Raw genomic sequence first — 19,190 nt, forward strand, 5'->3', positions numbered from 1 at the left:
GTGCAGGAGCTACAGGGAATGGAGGTGCATGCCTTGGGGCACAACCCCTTCCATCCAAAAGCATCTCCCCGCACCCCTGCGGTACCTTGGGTGAGGCGATGTCCGGATCAACGCCAGTGGCCGTCGGACATTCCTCCCCGAAGGGAGCCTTCTCCAGAACCGATGGATGAGGAGCCATGTCAGTGTTGGACTTGTGGGCGCCGACCCAGTCGCGGACGCCGGTCCTGGGGGCGCCAGAGGCACCATCGTTCCGTCGGAAACTGGGGCCAGACCAGGGGCCGTACCTTCCATTTGGATGAACCTGCAGTGACTACTCCCGAGGACATGGAGACAGAGGGCGACTGCCTGCAGCTGCATTGTGTGGCAGCTCCTGGTGTGGCCCCCATTAAGGTGACAATGGTCACCCGCTTGAGATGGAGTTGGACACTGGCGCAGCAGTCTCCGTGATCGCCCAGAGGATATTCAACCGCATCAAGCAGGGTATACAGACCCTTACATTAACCGACACACAGGCCAGGTTGGCCACCTACACGGGGGAACCATAGGACATTGCAGGAACTACGATGACCCCTGTTGTTTATGGACGCCAGGAGGGGCATTTCCCACTTATCGTGGTGCGCGGCCACGGGCCCAGCCTGTTGGGCCGGGACTGGTTGCGCCATTTGCGGCTGCAGTGGCAGCACATCCTCCAAACAGGTTCTGGAGGTTTGACGGAGGTACTAGGATGGTACCCAAACGTATTCCAGCCCAGTTTGGGGGGAAAAAAGGGGCCATAGCCCGTATCGAAGTCGAACTAGGAGCCACGCCGCGCTATTTCCGGGCGCGCCCGGTGCCTTACGCCTTGCTCGAGAAGGTAGAAGGGGACCTCACTCATTTGGAGTCCTTGGGTATTATCAGGCCCGTCCGTTTCGCTGACTGGGCAGCGCCAATTGTAACTCTAATGAAGCCAGATGTCACAGTTCGCTTGTGCGGCGACTAAACTTACAGTGAATACGGCTTCCAGGCTCGACCGATATCCAATGCCTCGCATAGAAGATCTCTACGCGAAGCTGAAGGCGGACTCTCATTCCAAAATTAGATATGAATCACGCCTACCTACAGTTGGAGCTGGACTCTGCCTCCCGGCCATATGTAACTATCAATACACACCGGGGCCTGTATGAATATACAGGGTTTCCCTTTGGGATATCCTCTGCCTGCACTATCTCTCAATGCGTCATGGAGGGCACCTTGAGAGGTTTACCGCGTGTCGCTGTCTACTTAGACGACGTTTTAATTACAGGGACATCGGAGCAGGAACATTTGGAAAATTTGGAGGTTGTCCTTGGATTGGATTGGATTTGTTTATTGTCACGTGTACCGAGGTACAGTGAAAAGTATTTTTCTGCGAGCAGCTCAACAGATCATTAAGTACATGAGAAGAAAAGGGAATAAAAGAAAATACACAATAGGACAACACAACATATACAATGTAACTACATAAGCAGACTCTCTGAAGTTTCTTGCGGTCCTGGGCCGAGCAGTTGCCATACCAGGCTGTGATGCAGCCCGATAAGATGCTTTCTATAGTGCATCTGTAAAAGTTGGTAAGAGTCAATGTGGACATGCCGAATTTCCTTAGTTTCCTGAGGAAGTATAGGCGCTGTTGTGCTTTCTTGGTGGTAGCGGTGACGTGGGTGGACCAGGACAGATTTTTGGAGATGTGCACCCCTAGGAATTTGAAACTGCTAACCATCTCCACCTCGGCCCCGTTGATGCTGACAGGGGTGTGTACAGTACTTTGCTTCCTGAAGTCAATTACCAGCTCTTTTAGTTTTGCTGGCATTGAGGGAGAGATTGTTGTCGCTACACCACTCCACTAGGTTCTCTATCTCCCTCCTGTATTCGGACTCATCGCTATTCGAGATCCGGTCCACTATGGTCGTATCGTCAGCAAACTTGTAGATGGAGTTGGAACCAAGTTTTGCCACGCAGTCGTGTGTGTACAGGGAGTAGAGTAGGGGGCTAAGTACGCAGCCTTGCGGGGCGCCGGTGTTGAGGACTATTGTGGAGGAGGTGTTGTTGTTCATTCTTACTGATTGTGGTCTGTTGGTCAGAAAATTGAGGATCCAGTTGCAGAGAGGGGAGCCAAGTCCTAGGCTTTGGAGCTTTGATATGAGCGTGGCTGGGATTATGGTGTTGAAGGCGGAGCTGTAGTCAATAAATAGGAGTCTAATGTAGGAGTCCTTGTTTTTGAGATGCTCTAGGGATGAGTGTAGGGCCAGGGTAATGGTGTCTGATGTGGACCGGTTGCAGCGGTATGCGAATTGCAGTGGATCAAGGCATTCTGGGAGTAAGGAGGTGATGCGCTTCATGATCAACTTCTCGAAGCACTTCATTACGACTGAAGTCAGGGCCACTGGTCGGTAGTCATTGAGGCATGTTGCCTGGTTCTTTTCCTTGGACGCTTTTCAGAGACTGGAGTACTTTTATGTCATACAAATTGCGTCTTTCAGGCGAAGGATGTAGTCTACCTGGGTTATCAGGTGGACAGCGAAGGATTGCACCCCGTCGCAGAGAAGGTGCGTGCAGTTCAACAGGCCCCCGCCCTGACTGACACTTCGCATCTTCATTCTTTTCTCGACCTCGTAAACTATTATGGGACGTTCCTCCCCAATCTGGCAACTACGCTGGCCCCATTGCACCTTCTGCTAAAGAAAGATCACACCTGGGTTTGAGAAAACAACAATTGTAGTTGTTGTCGTGTTATTCACCCTGGGGAACACGGACTGCAACACGATGCAGTTAAATGATCAAGCATACACCAAACGTAGGCGTTGGTTCAATAAGATTTATTGAGCTGCAGTTACGAAGCACACAGCTGCCTGTGGGTTGACTCTCTACTACTCTAAGTAAACTAACATTAACTATCTAGACCAGGCTAGCTCTGATCCACGTGTAGAAGGTGTTGAATGATTTTTACACCCTGACTGTCACTACAGTTGTCACCAGTGGAAAGAGACAGAGTGCTGATGCTTCGTGTGTTTTATAGTGGAAGCCCCCCTCTGGTGTTCTGTCTGGTGATTGGTCGTGTTCTGTTCTGTATGTTGATTGGCTCACCTGGGTGTCTGTCACTGCCTGCTTTTACCTCATGATGTGCATGGGTGCATATTATGACATCCTCCCCTTTTTTAAAAAATATGTCGGCTGCTTAGACTATATACGACATATTTACAAAAGTAACTATATACAGCAATTGGTGAGTGAATGGATATGTACATGTAAGGTGTCTACCGTGCAGAAATATAACAGTATATATACAAAGGAACTATCTGTAAGTCCAGTTGTTGGGGCTGTCGTCGGATTCTTGTGGGACGGCCTGAGAGGTGGAGGCGGGGATGATGGTGTGTTGACAGGTTGGCGTGCAGCCAGATTGGTGGCCCCATGGAGCGAGGTGTCCGGATAAGGCAGAACGACATCTGGGAACGTGAGATCCGGTGGTGGGCAGGCAAGTTTGCGTAGTGCCCTTCTGTTGCGCCGGATAATAGATCCATCAGCCATGCGAACCACAAACGACCTGGGAGCAGCCTGTTGACAACAACAGCTGACCAGTCTCGACCAGGCAACTTGACGCGAACAGCGTCCTTCGGAGAGAGCACAGGCAGATCAGTAGCATGAGCATCGTATGTCAGCTTTTGCCGGATTCTGATCTGCTGCATCTTTTGCAGCACTGGAAGGTGATCCAGGTCAGGTACATGAATGGCCGGAACCGTCGTCCGCAGGTTACGATTCATAAGGAGCTGTGCCGGAGACATACCGTTGGACAGAGGGGTTGCCCTGTACGCCAGAAGAGCAAGACTAAAGTCCGAAGCTGAGTTTGCAGCCTTACAGAGCATCAGCTTCACGATATGGACCCCTTTTCCGACCTTCCCATTAGATTGCGGGTAATGTGGGCTCAAGGTGATGTGCTGGAAGTGGTATTGCTTTGCGAAGTTGGACCATTCTTGACTGTAGAAACAGGGACCATTGTCGCTCATAACCGTGAGCGGGATCCATGCCTGGCAAATGCCTCCTTACAGGCCGTTATGACAGTCCTGGATGTTAGGTCAGACAGTTTCACTACCTCGGGGTAACTGGAGAAGTAATCAATTATCAGGACGTAGTCACACCCCTTGGCGTGAAAAAGGTCAACGCCGACATTAGACCACGGAGAGGTCACGATCTTGTGCTGCTGGAGCGTTTCTTTGGGCTGAGCAGGCTGGAAGCGCTGGCAGGTCGCGCAATTGAGGACCATGTTTGATATATCCTCATTGATGCCGGGCCAATAGACAGCCTGCCGGGCCCTGCGCCTGCACTTCTCAATATCGAGGTGTCCCTTGTGTATCTGCGTGAGCACCAAGCTCTGGAGGCTGCATGGAATGACGATGCGATCCAATCTCAGGAGGATTCCCTCGACAACAGTTAGGTCACCCTTTACATTATAGTATTGGGGGCATTGCCCTTTCTGCCAGCCATTCGTGAGGTGATGTATGACCCCCTGCAGAAGAGGGTCCTTGGAGGTCTCTTCTCGAATGATGACGAGTCGTTCGTCAGATGTCGGGAGGGTGCTGGCACACAGTTGCCCCTGTGCCTCAATGTCGTGTATGAAGTCTACCTGCTCACATGGCGAGGTGATGGCATGCGACAGCTCATCCGCGATGATTAGCTCCTTTCCAGATGTGTAAACCAGTTCAAAATCATACCTGCAGAGTCGAAGGAGAATGCGCTGGAGCCTGGGTGTCATATCATTTAAGTCCTTGTGTATAATGTGCACTAGGGGTCTGTGGTCTGGTTGTACACCCTGCTGGGAGACCTGATCACCCAGAAACTTAATTGACGACATGCCAAAGGTTTAATTTCAGGCCGTTGGCATGTATGCGCCTGAAGACTTGTTGCGGACGAGAAATATGTTCCTCCGGGGTCGTGGACCATATGATGACGTCGTCAACATAAACCCGCACACCATCAATGCCCTCTAGCATTTGCTCCATTATTCGATGAAAGATTTTGGAGGCCGAAACAATACCAAACGGCATGCGGTTGTAGCAGTATCTTCCGAAGGGTGTATTAAACGTGCAGAGCTTCCTGCTGGACTCGTCCAGTTGTATCTGCCAGGAGCCACGCGATGCATCCAGCTTTGGAAAGAATTTGGCACGTGCCATCTCACTCGTCATCTCCTCCCGCTTCGGGATCGGGTAGTGTTCCCTCATAATGTTGCGGTTCAGATCCTTGGGATCGATACAAATGCGCAGTTCTCCAGAGGGCTTCTTGACACAGACCATCGAGCTGACCCAGTCAGTTGGTTCCGTCACCTTGGATATTATTCCCTGATCTTGGAGCTCCTGCAGCTGCGCCTTTAGATGGTCTTTTAGGGGCGTCGGCACCCGGCGTGGTGCATGGATGACAGGCGTGGCATCATGCCTGAGCAGAATTTTATAGCGGTAGGGCAGCGTACCCATCCCACTGAACACATCCGGGTATTGCAATAGTAACTCCTCAATGTCAGCCTGAAGAGTGGTGTTGGCAGAGGACATGGCATGTACACGCTGGACGAGGCTGGCGGAAGAATTGTTGGCTGCCTTTAGATAGGAGCAAGATCTGCTTGGGATATTAGATTGGCCGAAGCACCGGTGTCCAGCTTGAACCGGATGCTACAATCATTGACTTGTACTGTGGCACGCCACTCGTCAGCATAATCCACATTGAGGACGGGTGTGTGTGTTGCTGAATGTGAGGAGGCCTTGTCATGCATGGTGATGATGCCCACTCGATATGGGGATTCCTGGCAGTCATCCTCTGACTCCGTGATGGGATCAGGTTCCAAATCCAGCAGCCCTTGCTGCACACTTCGAACACGTTTGCGTTGGAACTGGGATCGCTGGCCCCCTATCGGAGGTGCAGACCTGCACAAAGCCGCATAATGGCCAAGCTTCTTGCAGTTGAGACATCGCCTGCCTCTTGCAGGGCATCGCCGCTTTAAATGGGTGGTGCCACAGTTGGGGCACGTCATCACGTCGACGTCGTGACGCTCGGTGCGTCGTCACACATGCGCAGTGCGGTCAGCCGCCGCTCGGAGTTGCGCAGTGTAGTCTTCGGCCGCTTCATTCTCCCGACCGTGGTGCGCATGCGTGGGACCCCTGGAAAAGCGCGTGAAATGGCCGCCTTCATCGATGCTCAGGCGCCGCATTCGGGCGATGGCCTGTACACTCTCAGCCTCGTGGTCGGCAAGTTGGTCCTGCTCTGCCGACTTAAGGTGGGAATAGCGACTTTTCGCCTGTTCATGGACTTCGCACGTCTCGATGGCCACTGGCATGGTCATCTTCTTTATTTTTAGGAGCTGGTCCCGCAGGGCGTCGGAGTGGACGCCAAACACGATCTGATCCCTGATGAGGGAGTCAACGGTGTCACCATAGTTGCAGGATTGCGCTAGAATTTGAAGATGAGTGAGAAAAGACTGGAAAGGCTCACCCTTACCCTGAAGGCGCTGCTGGAAGACATAACGCTCGAAGCTTTTGTTCGTCTCGACCTCACAATGACTGTCGAATTTGGCTAAGACGGTCTGGAACTTGGTCTTGTCCTCACCGTCGGCAAAAGTGAGCGAATTGAAGATTTGGATGGCCTGGTCCCCCGCAGTCGACAGTAGCAGCCCGATTTTCCGGGCATCGGACGCACTTTCGAGGCCCGAGGCCTCAAGGTATAGACTGAATTTCTGCTTGAAGACCCGCCAGTTGGCGCCAAGGTTCCCGGAGCTGTGGAGGTGCCTGGGTCTTTTCCATGCGGCTGGAAGGCAGTTGCTGGTCGTCAGTGAATTTTCGAAGGTAAATTACTTAGAAGCAGTAGCCACTCCTGGTATCATGTTGTGTTATTCACCCGTGGGGTAACACAGACTGCAACAGGATTCAGTTAAATGATCAAGCATACACCAAGCGTAGGCGTTGGTTCAATACGATTTATTGAACTTCTGGTAACAATGCACACAGCTGGCTGTGGGTTGACACCCTACTACTCTAAGTTTACTAACTCTAACTTACTAGACCAGGCTCGTCTGATCCACATGTAGAAGGTGCTGACTGATATATACACCCTGACTGTCACTACAATTGTCACCAGTGGAAAGAGGCGGAGTGCTGATGCCTCGTGTGTTTTATAGTTGGAAGCCCCCCTCTGGTTTCTGTCTGGTGATTGGTTGTGTTCTGTCCTGTATGTTGATTGGCTAACCTGGGTGTCTGTCACTGCCTGTTTTTACCTCATGATGTGCATGGGTGCATATTATGACATCCCCCTTTTAAAAAAATATTTGTCAGTTGCTTAGAGCAAATACGACATATTTACAGATATAACTATATACAGCAAATAGCGAGTGAATGCATATGTACAAGTAAGGTGTCTAGCAAATTATGAACAATATGTACAAAGGAAATATTTATAAGTCCAAACTCTGGGGCTGGCATCAGGTTCTTGTCGACCGCCTGAGAGGTGGAGGTGGGGACGACGGCGCCTTGACAGGCGGGATTGCAGCCAGATTGGTGGCCTCGTGGAGCGAGGTGTCCAGAAAAGGCATAACGACAGCTGGGAACGTGAGATCCGGTGGTGGGCAGGCAAGTTTGCGTAGTGCCCTTCTGTTGCGCCTGACAATGGCTCCATCAGCCATGCGAACCACAAACGACCTGGGAGCAGCCTGTCGAATAACAACAGCTGGAGCTGACCAGCCTCCACCAGGCAACTTGATGCGAACAGCATCTTCCGGAGAGAGCACAGGCAAATTAGTAGCATGAGCATCGTACGTCAGCTTTTGCCGGTTTCTGAGTTGCTGCACCTTTTGCACCACTGGGAGGTGATCCAGGTCAGGTAAATGAATGGCCGGAACAGTCGTCCGCAGGTCATGATTCATAAGGAGTTGTGCCGGAGACATACCGGTGTACAGAGGGGTTGCCCTGTATGTCAGGAGCGCACATTTAAAGTCAGAAGCTGAGTCCGCAGCCTCGCAGAGCAGTTGCTTCACGATATGGACCCTTTTTCGACCTTCCCGTTAGATTGCGGGTAATGCGGGCTGGAGGTAATGTGCTTGAACTGGTATAGCTTTGCGAAGTTGGACTACTCTTGACTGTAGAAGCATGGACAGTTGTCGCTCATGACAGTGAGCGGAATACCATGCCTGACAAATGTCTCCTTGCAGGCCTTGATGACAGTCCTTGATGTGAGGTCGGACAGTTTCACCACTTCGGGGTAACCCGAGAAGTAGTCAATTATAAGCATGTAGTCATGCCCATTGGCGTGAAAAAGGCCGATTCCCACCTTAGACCACGGAAAGGTCACAATCTCGTGTTGCTGGAGCGTTTCTTTGGGCTGAGCAGGCTGGAAACACTGGCAAGTCGCACAATTGAGAACCATGTTGGAAATGTCCTCGTTGATGCCAGGCCAGTAGACAGCCTGCCGGGCCCTGCGCCTGCACTTCTCAATACCGAGGTGTCCCTCGTGGATCTGTTTGAGCACTAAGCTCTGGAGGCTGCGAGGAATAACGATACAATCCAGCTTGAGGAGGATCCCCTCGACAACTGTTAGTTCATCCTTGACATTAAAGAACTGGGGGCATTGCCCTTTCTGCCAGCCATTTGCAAGGTGATGTATGACCCGCTGCAGAAGAGGGTCCTTGGCAGTCTCTTCTCAAATGTTGACGACTCGTTCGTCTGAGGCCGGGAGGTTGCTGGCACACAGTTGCACCTGTGCCTCAATTTGGCGGATGAGGTCGACCTGTTGACAGGGCGAGGTGATGGCGCGTGACAGGACATCCGCAATGATTAGCTCCTTGCCCGGTGTGTAAACCAATTCAAAATCATACCTGCGGAATCGAAGGAGAATGCGCTGAAGCCTGGGCGCCATGTCATTCAAGTCCTTGTGAATGTTATGGACTAGGGGTCTGTGGTCAGTCTCCACTGTGAAGGTTGATAGACCGTAGACGTAATAATGGAACTTTACAATACCGGTGAGGAGGCCCAGGCACTCTTTCTCTATCTGAGCATACCTCTGCTCAGTGGGAGTCATGGCCCTGAACGCATAGGCCACTGGAGCCCAGGACGAGGAGTCATCCTTCTGGAGGAGCGCCGCACCAATGCCGTCCTGGCTTGCGTCAGTGGAGATTTTTGTCTCCCGCTCTGGGTCAAAAAACACTAGTACCAGAGCAGTGGTGAGCTTTGCCTTTAACTCGAGCCACTCTGCTTGATGTGTGGGTAGCCACTGAAAGGCAGTGGACTTCTTCACCAGATGCCTGAGAGCCGTGGTGTGTGATGCGAGGTTGGGAATAAACTTTCCCAATAAGTTAATCATACCCAGGAAGCGGAATACCGCCTTTTTGTCTTCCGGGGTCTTCATGGTGTTGATGGCCTTGACTTTGTCCGAGTCCGGTTGCACGCCCTGCTGGGATATTTGATCACCCCAAAACTTGATTGATGACATGCCAAAGGAACATTTGGCCTTGTTCAACTTGAGGCCGTTGGCATGTATGAGTCTAAAGACTTGTTGGAGACGAGATACGTGTTCCTCTGGGGTCGTGGACCATATAATGACGTCATCAACACAAACCCGCACACCCTCAAAGCCCTCCAGCATCTGTTCCATGATCCTGTGAAAGATTTCAGAGGCTGAAACAATACCAAATGGCACGCGGTTGTAACAGTACCTTCCGAAAGGTGTATTAAACGTGCAGAGCTTCCTGCTGGACTTGTCCAGTTGTATCTGCCAGAAGCCACGCGATGCATCTAGCTTCGTGAAGAATTTGGCATGTGCCATCTCACTGGTCAGCTCCTCTCGCTTCGGGATCGGGTAGTCATAGATTATCATAGAATTTACAGTGCAGAAGGAGGCCATTCGGCCCATCGAGTCTGCACCGGCTCTTGGAAAGAGCACCCTACCCAAGGTAAACACCTCCACCCTAACCCCATAACCCAGTAACCATCCCAATACTAAGGGCAATTTTGGCCACTAAGGGCAATTTAGCATGGCCAATCCACCTAACCTGCACATCTTTGGACTGTGGGAGGAAACCGGAGCACCCGGAGGAAACCCACGCACACACGGGAGGACGTGCAGACTCCGCACAGACAGTGACCCAAGCCGAAATCGAACCTGGGACCCTGGAGCTGTGAAGCAATTGTGCTATCCACAGTGCCACCGTGCTGCCCACAGTGTTCCCGCATAATGTTGCGGTTCAGATCCTTGGGATCTATACATTTGCGCAGTTCTCCAGAGGGCTTCTTCACACAGACCATCGAGCTGACCCAGTCAGTCGGTTCCGTCAATTTAGAGATTATGCCCTGGTCTTGGCGCTCCTGCAGCTGCGCCTTTAAACGGCCCTTCAGAGGAGCCGGCACCCCGTGTGGTGCATGGATCACAGGCGTGGCATCAGGCCTGAGTAAGATTTTGTAGCGGTACGGCAGCGTGCCCATCCCACTGAACACAGCCGGGTATTGTGACAGGATTTTGTCAATGTCAGCCTGAAGATTCATATTGGCAGAGGACATGGCATGTACATGCTGGACGAGATTGAGTAGCTTGCATGCATGGGCACCAAGCAGGGAAGCGTTGTCAGGCTTGACAATTTCGAATCGCAGTGTGGCTTTGATGGCCTTGTTGGAGACATGCAGGTGACAAGACCCTAACGCAGTAATGGGGGCGTAGGCCTAGGTGCTATTTCCATGGGTCGGTGCAAACCTGATGGGCCGAATGGCCTCCTTCTGCACTGTAGGGATTCTATGATAAAACGAGGTTCTAGTGGTTGGTACGCTACTCATATCTACTGCTGAACCTTATGAAGTCTCTGATTTCCTTTTGGAGGAGTCAACTGTGTTGACTGCAACAGAGTAGCAGTCAGAACTTTGTGTCAATTAACAGTATTGTCTTGTGTATCACTCGTTTGCCATGAAGAGTTGTCCAGGGAGAACAACATGCCCGAGCACAGAGCTCACAGCGTGCCACTCAGACATACACCATATGCTGAGTGCCTCTCTAAGTTAGTGCTAGGGCTGGGTCCACAGGTTAACTGGTGAAGTACGAACCACAGCCAGAAGTTAACAGTTGTTATTGTACAGAATAATAAAACAGAGTTGTATCATCTACAACCGTGTTGGTTCGTTTGTGTATCGGAACACCCAACACGACATGATACCAGGACTGGAAACTCGCCAGCAACTGTGAGACCTACCTGCACCTCTTCAGAGATCCGGCATCCTGCGCCATGGACACCATCAGCCCGCCGCAGCCGCTCTGAATCGCTGGAAATCTCGGCGTCAACTGGAAGCTGTTTAAACAGCACTTCCAGCTCTTCCTAGAAGCCACAGACAGGGAGAATGCATCGGACACCAGGAAGATCGCCCTCCTCCTCTCCACGGCGGGGCAACACGCCATCCACATCTACAACTCCCTGGCATTCGTGGAAGGCGAGGACAAGATGAAGTACAAGATGGTCCTTCTAAAACTTGACCAACACTTCAGCATCAAAGTGAATGAGAGCTTCGAGAGGTACCTCTTCCAGCAGCGCCTGCAGGGTAAGGATGAGCCTTTTCAATCTTTTTGGACACACCTCCGTATCCTCACGCAGTCCTGCAGCTATGAGGCCACCTCCGATTCCATGATTCGGGACCAGATAGTTTTTGGGGTCACCTTGGACACCCTACGCCAGCAGCTCCTCAAAATAAAGCGCCTCACCCTAGCCACCGCCATCGAAACCTGCGTCCTCCACGAAAACGTGACCAGCCGGTACTCCCAATTCCAGGCGGCCGAATCGGCACGGCAGGGGTCCTACGAGGCCGAACGGGTCCAGTCGATCGAGTTCCTCCCGGCCCGCGGCCCGGACGAGGGCGGCCACTTTGCGCGCCTTCCGGGGCCTCCCGCGCTTGTACGCGCCAAAAGAGGGGACGTATCGGAACACCCAACACGACACAAACCTTCCCACTGAAACTGTCCTCCAGTGCAGAAGCTGAGGGAAAATCTTCTGAACTTCAGTAGCTTCTGAATCTTACACTGTAAATTTCTCCTCATACCGTCTTAGAGATTCATTTCATTGTCGAAAACGGTGTTGGCCTATCTTATCCTCCAAAATGTTTCCCATTGTCCACCCGTGCATCGTCTCACACAGAGGAAGTGTGGCAATTTAACCACTGTCTACAGAAAGTGAATGACCTTTCCGAAATGTCATTGAGAAACCATCTCTTCTTCATTTTCTGGAATGCCTACATGAATTTTGTCATTCTTCTTGTCGTACAGATTCACCTGAATCTCAGATCTTCAATACCTTTTTCAGTCTCAATGCAGCATTGAATGATACGGCTGTTAAAATCTTCATTGAAGTTGAAGATCTTTCGTTTTCTCAAGTCTTTCCCCGCTGTGTGTGATGAGGGAGCAGAAGATTCCTGAGCGAGTCCTAATTTCTATTAAATCATCACCAATCAGCTCTCCCACTCAAAGGGAACGCAGCCTATGGTCACCTGGGACTGTGGCGACTTCATCCAGAGGCTCAAGCTAAAACTCTGGGGATATGGGTTCAAATTCCACCATGGCAACTAGTGGAATTTAAACTCAATTAATAAAATCCAGAATTGAAAGCTGGTCTCAGTGCAGATGACCATGATACTAGCATCACTTGTTGTAAAAATTGCTCACTAGTGCACTTTGTGGAAGGAAATGCAGCACGGTAGCATTGTGGATAGCACAATTGCTTCACAGCTCCAGGGTCCCAGGTTCGATTCCGGCTTGTGTCACTGTCCGTGCGGAGTCTGCACATCCTCCCCGTGTGTGAGTGGGTTTCCTCCAGGTGCTCCGGTTTCCTCCCACAGTCCAAAGATGTGCAGGTTAGGTGGATTGGCCATGATAAGTTGCCCTTAGTGTCCAAAATTGCCCTTAGTGTTGGGTGGGGTTACTGGGTTATGGGGATAGGGGGGAGGTGTTGACCTTGGGTAGGGTGCTCTTTCCAAGAGCCGGTGCAGACTCGATGGGCCGAATGACCTCCTTCTGCACTGTAATTTCTATGATAATCTATGAAATCTGCCATCTTTACCCAGTTTGGGCCTACAAGTGTCTCCAGACCCAAAGCAAAGGGGTTGACTATTAACTGCCCTCTGAAATGGTCTCAGATTTTCTGATTACCAGAGTAAAACTACACTCTCGCTTGTTAAGATAGGCCATGCAAACCAGAAGCACCAACCATGCTACCAGCACACATTGGCTGATCTGATTGTGGCCTTAACTCCAATTTCCTGTCTCCCCTCATCCTCCAATAACTCTGGACTCCCCAGTAGATCAAAAATCTGACCAACTCGGCCTTGAATCATTCAGAAATACAGTCTCCGCTGCCCTCTGGGGAAAAGAATACCAAATATTTGCATCCTTCTGATGGATGAAATCCTCCTAATTTCAGTCTTAAATGGGGGACCCTTATTTTGAAACTGTTTCCCAAGTTCTAGACTCCCCCATAAGGGGAAACATCGTCTCAACAGCTTCCCTGTCAAGACCCCTCTGAATCCTACACGATATACATCAGGCATTGTCGGGGTCGCGACCTGCGGGTGGGTCGCGGGCGGGTGTCTGGAGGGTCACGGAGCCGTCCGTCGCAGTGCTCCAGATTGCGCAAATTCGCGCAACAGCTGCAGCAGCCGGCTTTTAACTATACCGGCTGCGAACGGGCTTCAAAATGGCCGCGACCATATAAAAAAAATGCGGCCGCACTGCGTATGCGTGCCTGCTCATCAGTGTGCATGCGCAAACATCTGTGCATGCGCACCGATGAGCGGGCACGCATGCGTATTGCGGCCGCATTTTTTCATGTGGTCACGGTCTTTTGAAGGCCGCTCGCAGCCGGCATTGTTAAAAGCCGGCTGCTGAGTGCGAATTTGCACAATCGGGAGCGCCGCGACGGACGGAGAGGCTTAAAGAAAGTGACAGAACGAGAGTTAAAGAGGCAGAGTGGTTTAAGGAAGATTTTTCAGAGTTTAGGACAATAGCAGCCGACAGTACAGCCGCCAATTGTGGAGCAAACAAAATAATGCACAAGATGCCAGAATTGGGAATATATCAAAAGAAGGTTAAAAGCCAGCTGCTGAGGCTGTTGCCTGCAAATTTGCGCAATCGGAGTCGCAAAAGATTTTTTTAAAAATTCTATGTAATCTTCCTGCCTGAAGGGAGGCAGAGAGCAGGTCACGGCCCCCGAACGTCGCCTTCACGTGCTTTGGGCACGATTGCGATTCCTCCATTTTGTCAGCAACAAACAAGGTAAGAAAAAATGGTGAGTCGCAAGGATCGGCCAGCGTGGGCCGCGAAAGCCGGCCAGCGTGGGCCGCGAAAGCCGGCCAGCATGGGTCGCAAAGGTCGGCCGGCGTGGGTCGCAAAGGTCTGCCATCGTGGATCATGAAGGTCGGCTGGCATGGGTTCTGAAGGTTGGCCGGTTGGTAAAAATGGGTCCCCGGAAAAAGAATTTGAAAAACACTGATATACATGATTATATAAGGTCATTTCTCATTCTTCTAAACTCCAATGAATTTCGTCCCAACCTGCTTAATCTTTCCTCATAAGAAAACCTCGTCATTCCAGAAGTCAGCCTTGTGAACCTTCTCTGAACTGTTCCCAATTAAAGTACATTCCTCCTTAAGTAAAGAGCCCAGAACTGTACACAATTGTGGGTGCAGCCTCACCAGCCTTGCCAATGCCTTGCACAGTTGTAGCAAGACTTCCCTACTTTGCAATAAAGGCCAGCGCTCCATTTGCCCCCCTGATTACTTATTGTATCTGCAGGCTGACCCCTGTTTGTTTGTTTGTTTTTGTTTATTGTCACGTGTACCGAGGTACAGTGAAAAGTATTTTTCTGCGAGCAGCTCAACAGATCATTAAGTACATGAAAAGAAAAGGAAATAAAAGAAAATACATAATAGGGCAACACAAGGTACACAATGTAACTACATAACACCGGCATCGGGTGAAGCATATAGGGGTGTAGTGTTAATGAGGTCAGTCCATAAGAGGGTAATTTAGCAGTCAGTGGGGAAGAAGCTATTTTTGAGTCTGTTCATGCGTGTTCTCAGACTTCTGTATCTCCTGTCCGATGGAAGAAGTTTAAAGAGTGAGTAAGCCGGGTGGGAGGGGTCTTTGATTATGTTGCCCGCTTTCCCCAAATGGGTGGGAGGCAGGTTTGTGTGATGGACTGGGCTGCGTTCACGACTCTCTGAAGTTTCTTGCGGTCCTGGGCCGAGCAGTTGCCATACCAGGCTGTGATGCAGCCAGATAGGATGCTTTCTATGGTGCATCTGTAAAAGTTGGTAAGAGTTAATGTGGACATGCCGAATTTCCTTAGTTTCCTGAGGAAGTATAGGCGTTGTTGTGCTTTCTTGGTGGTAGCATCGAAGAGGGTGGACCAGGACAGATTTTTGGAGATATGTACCCCTAGGAATCTGAAACTGCTAACCATCTCCCCCTCGGCCCCGTTGATGCTGACGGGTGTGTACAGTACTTTGCTTTCTTAAGTCAATTACCAGCTCTTTAGTTTTGCTGGCATTGAGGGATAGATTATTGTCGCTGCATCACTCCACTAGGTTCTCTATCTCCTTCCTGTGATTCATGTACAAGGACACCCAGATCCCTCTGTACAGTCGCTCTCCATTTAAATAATATTCCGTTTCTCCTTTCTTCCTGCCAAAGTGAACAACGTTGCATTTTCCCACATTATACTCCATCTGCCAAATTGTTTGCCCACTCACTTAACTGCCCTCTCTGCATTCCTTTGTGGACACAACTTGCTTCCCTACTTAACTTCGTATCATCAGTCCAAACAGCAGTCTTCACTTCATCCAAGTCATTAATCTAGATTGTGGATAGTTGGGGCTCCAGCACTGATCCCTCTAACACACCACCTGTATTTTAGACCTTTTTTCCTTCCTTTCTTTCATCCTTCCTCTTTCCAGTGACTTGAAGGTTTTAATGCCGCTGCTGCTGGGACCTCTCACCGTCACCCTGCTCCACACAGCTCCTAGTGTTTGTGGACACAGTGCCAGCTTGTAGGGAAATGGTGCAGCCGCAAAGGACCTGCCTCCGCACTGGCACTTTCAAACCACAGGCAGGAAGGAGTCTCTTACTGATCGACCAGGAACAGGGGAGGAAATTAAGGTTGGGACAGGGATAAGGCATGCCTGATTTTGTCTTTTATCCCTTGCTTTGCTGACAGCTTTCAGGCAGGATAGCCAAGGAAAACTGAGGCAAAATATACCTTCTACCTACGTTTAAAACATCAGGCTGAAAAAGATTACAATGTCACCTTTGTAGCAAGCAAGAAAACCCCCCAGCAGATCCTGTACTGCTTAATGTCAACACTGCCATCACGTGGAAGGATTTGGAATAACAGATTTTATAGCACAATCATTTGTGGAACAGGAAAGGATAATGGGATGAATGGATTGAGAAATTAATAATGGGGCAGATTGTCCGGTGAACTGCAATGAGAGCATAACTTCATCTTGCTCCAGTCCAGGCCTTCACTTTTGACCTTGACTGGTGTACTGTGCTCAACATAATTAGCATAAATTTGGTACTATTTTCAGTGAAGCTGGATGTGATGATATGCATCACTGTAAATACACAAGGGGTTAGTGTAGATACACTAGAACTAAATAAACACTAGAGGGAGTACCAGAGACCTCATGACACACAGACATTCAACCAATAGGTCAGTAAGATGGGACACGACCAATGGGCAGTCAAGACACACCCAGAGGTGACACTATCACAAGGGGGCAACCCATATAAAAGGACAGGGCACACATGCTCAGTCTCTTTCCACAGGCGACACAGGGACAGATTGGAAGCATCACACCCACCGCATGGCTGAGAGCAGACTGGTTAGTTAGATTGAGTTACTATAGTAAGATTAGCAGGAGAGTCGAACTCAAGTAGGAGAATTGTTAACTGTTCAATAAATGTGTTAAACCTATCTCCAAGTCTGAATTTTCCTTTGTCAGAGCATACATCAAGGAAGCAGCTTATGCTACATGAAGAAGCATAACACAACACTGGATCACCTTGAGAGGTGGCATGGTGAGGAATGTGGGGGGGGGGGGGGGGGGGGGGGTTGGAAATTAATGGCTTCAGCAGCTGTCAGTGTACTATGGCTCCCTGTGCCACAAAGGTTGAAAGAGGAGGAAAAAATGAAACACTTTCTCAGATGTTTGGTGGTCCTTTCATTTTTATTTTTATTTATTCTTTTCCAATTAAGGGGCAATTTAGCGTGGCCAACCACCTACCCTGCACATCTTTGGGTTGTGGGGGCAAAACCCACGCAGACGCGGGGATAATGTGCAAACTCCACATGGACAGTGACCCAGGGCCGGGATCGAACCTGGGCCCTCAGCGCCGTGAGACAGCAGTGCTAACCACTGGACCACCGTGCTGCCCGGTCCTTTCATTTTTAAATCACAAGCCAACCCACCCCCCTCACACACACATCCCCTCTCCCTTCAGTCACCATCCATAAAACCTTGGACACCCTGGCGTTCCTAATGCCCAGCGTTACTACTGCTTCGTAGGCAGTCCCTCAGAGTTGAGGATGACTTGCTTCCACACTAAAAATGAGTTCTCAGGTGACTGAGGAGTCCAGTGCCAGACCTACAGTCTCTGTCACAGGTGGTGCAGATGGTGGTTGGAAGAGTGGGTGGGTGAGCAGAGTGCCCGGGCTGCCACGTGTTCCTTTTGTTGTCAATGCTTGACTTCATCTTGCTGTCAGCGATGAAACTCAAGGTGTTCAGCTCATTCCCACACGCTTTTCCTTCACTTCGGGCGGCCTTGGCCGAGGGATTCCCAGGTATCGGTGGGGACTTTGAAGGCTTTGCGAGGTGTCCTTGGTGTTTCCTTGCCCTCCTGGGACTCGCATGCCGTGCCGAAGCTCCGAGTAGAGCGCTTGTTTCGTGAGTCTTGTGTCAGGCATGTGCACAATGTTGCCTGTCCAGAAGGGTCGAGTGTGGTCTCTGCTTCGATGCTGGGGGTGTGGGCCTGAGCAAGAACACTGACAATGGTGCACCTATCCTGCTAATGGATTTGCAGCATCTTGTGAAGGCACCGTTGGTGGTACTTCCCCTGGGTTTGATGTGCCTGCTGTACATATCCACACCTCTGAGCCATATTGGAGGGCTGGTATCACTACTGCTCTGTGGACCGTGAGCTTGGCGCCGGTCTGAGTCCTGCTCTTCAAACCACTCTCCCTCAGGCGAACAAAGGCTGTACTGTCCCACTGAAGGCAACGTTGAACCTCATTGTCGATGTCTGCCCTTGTTGACAGTAGACTTCCAAGGTATGGAAGGTGGTGAGCATTGTCCAAGATCTTGCCATGGATTTTGATAACTTGGGGAGGGGGGTGGTCAGTGCTCTGTGGTGGGGGAGCTTTTGTCTTCCAGATGTTTAGAGTGAGGCCCATGCTCTCATATGCCTCGGTGGAGGTGTTGATGATGGCTTGGAGTTTAGCCTCAGAGTGTATGCAGACACAGCATACTGTAGTTCAATGACAGAGGAAGAGACAAATTTGGATCGGACCTGCGGGCAGTGGAGGTTGAAAAGATTCACCTTTATTCTGTAGTTTAGCTCCACTCCAGCGGTGAGCTTGCTGAGGGTGAGATGGAGCATTGCAGCAAGGAAGATAGAGACGAGCATTGATGTGATGACACAGCCTTGCTGGACCCCAGACCGAATGATAATTGGGTCTGTCATGAATCGGTTGGTCAGGATCACAGCTTGTATGTCATCATGGAACAGGCGAAGGGTGATGACAAACTTCGGGGGGGGGGGGGGGGGGGTGGGGGGGGGCACCCGAAACCAAGGAGGAAGCTCCAATTATCCCTCACAGTTGTCAAAGACCTTTGTGAGGTCAAAGAAGGCCATGTACAAGGGTTGGTGTTGTTCCCAGCATTTCACTTGTGGTTGCCGTACAGTGAAGATCATACAATTAACAATACAATATAAAACTTCAATTAACGTGAGTACAGCATCAGTAACTAGGAAATGAATGGAATTACAGAGTGACATATCTGCAGGACCTGCCGGTTTCCATCCAAGGGTGTTAAATGAAGTAGGGGAGCACACTGTAGATGCCCTAACTATAATCTTTCAAAGTTCCCCACCCCTAGTCCCTCTGGATTGGAAAATTGCACATG

At 50.5% G+C, this 19,190-nt stretch overlaps 1 protein-coding gene across 2 annotated transcripts in view; it reads left to right on the forward strand.

Annotated features, from left to right (window-relative positions):
• Window positions 1-19,190, forward strand: part of LOC140385667 (neural-cadherin) — a 444,649-nt gene that overhangs the window by 379,495 nt on the left and 45,964 nt on the right. The window lies entirely within an intron of this gene.

Source organism: Scyliorhinus torazame, chromosome 11 (assembly GCF_047496885.1).
Source record: "Scyliorhinus torazame isolate Kashiwa2021f chromosome 11, sScyTor2.1, whole genome shotgun sequence".
NCBI classification, from domain to species: Eukaryota; Metazoa; Chordata; class Chondrichthyes; order Carcharhiniformes; family Scyliorhinidae; genus Scyliorhinus; species Scyliorhinus torazame.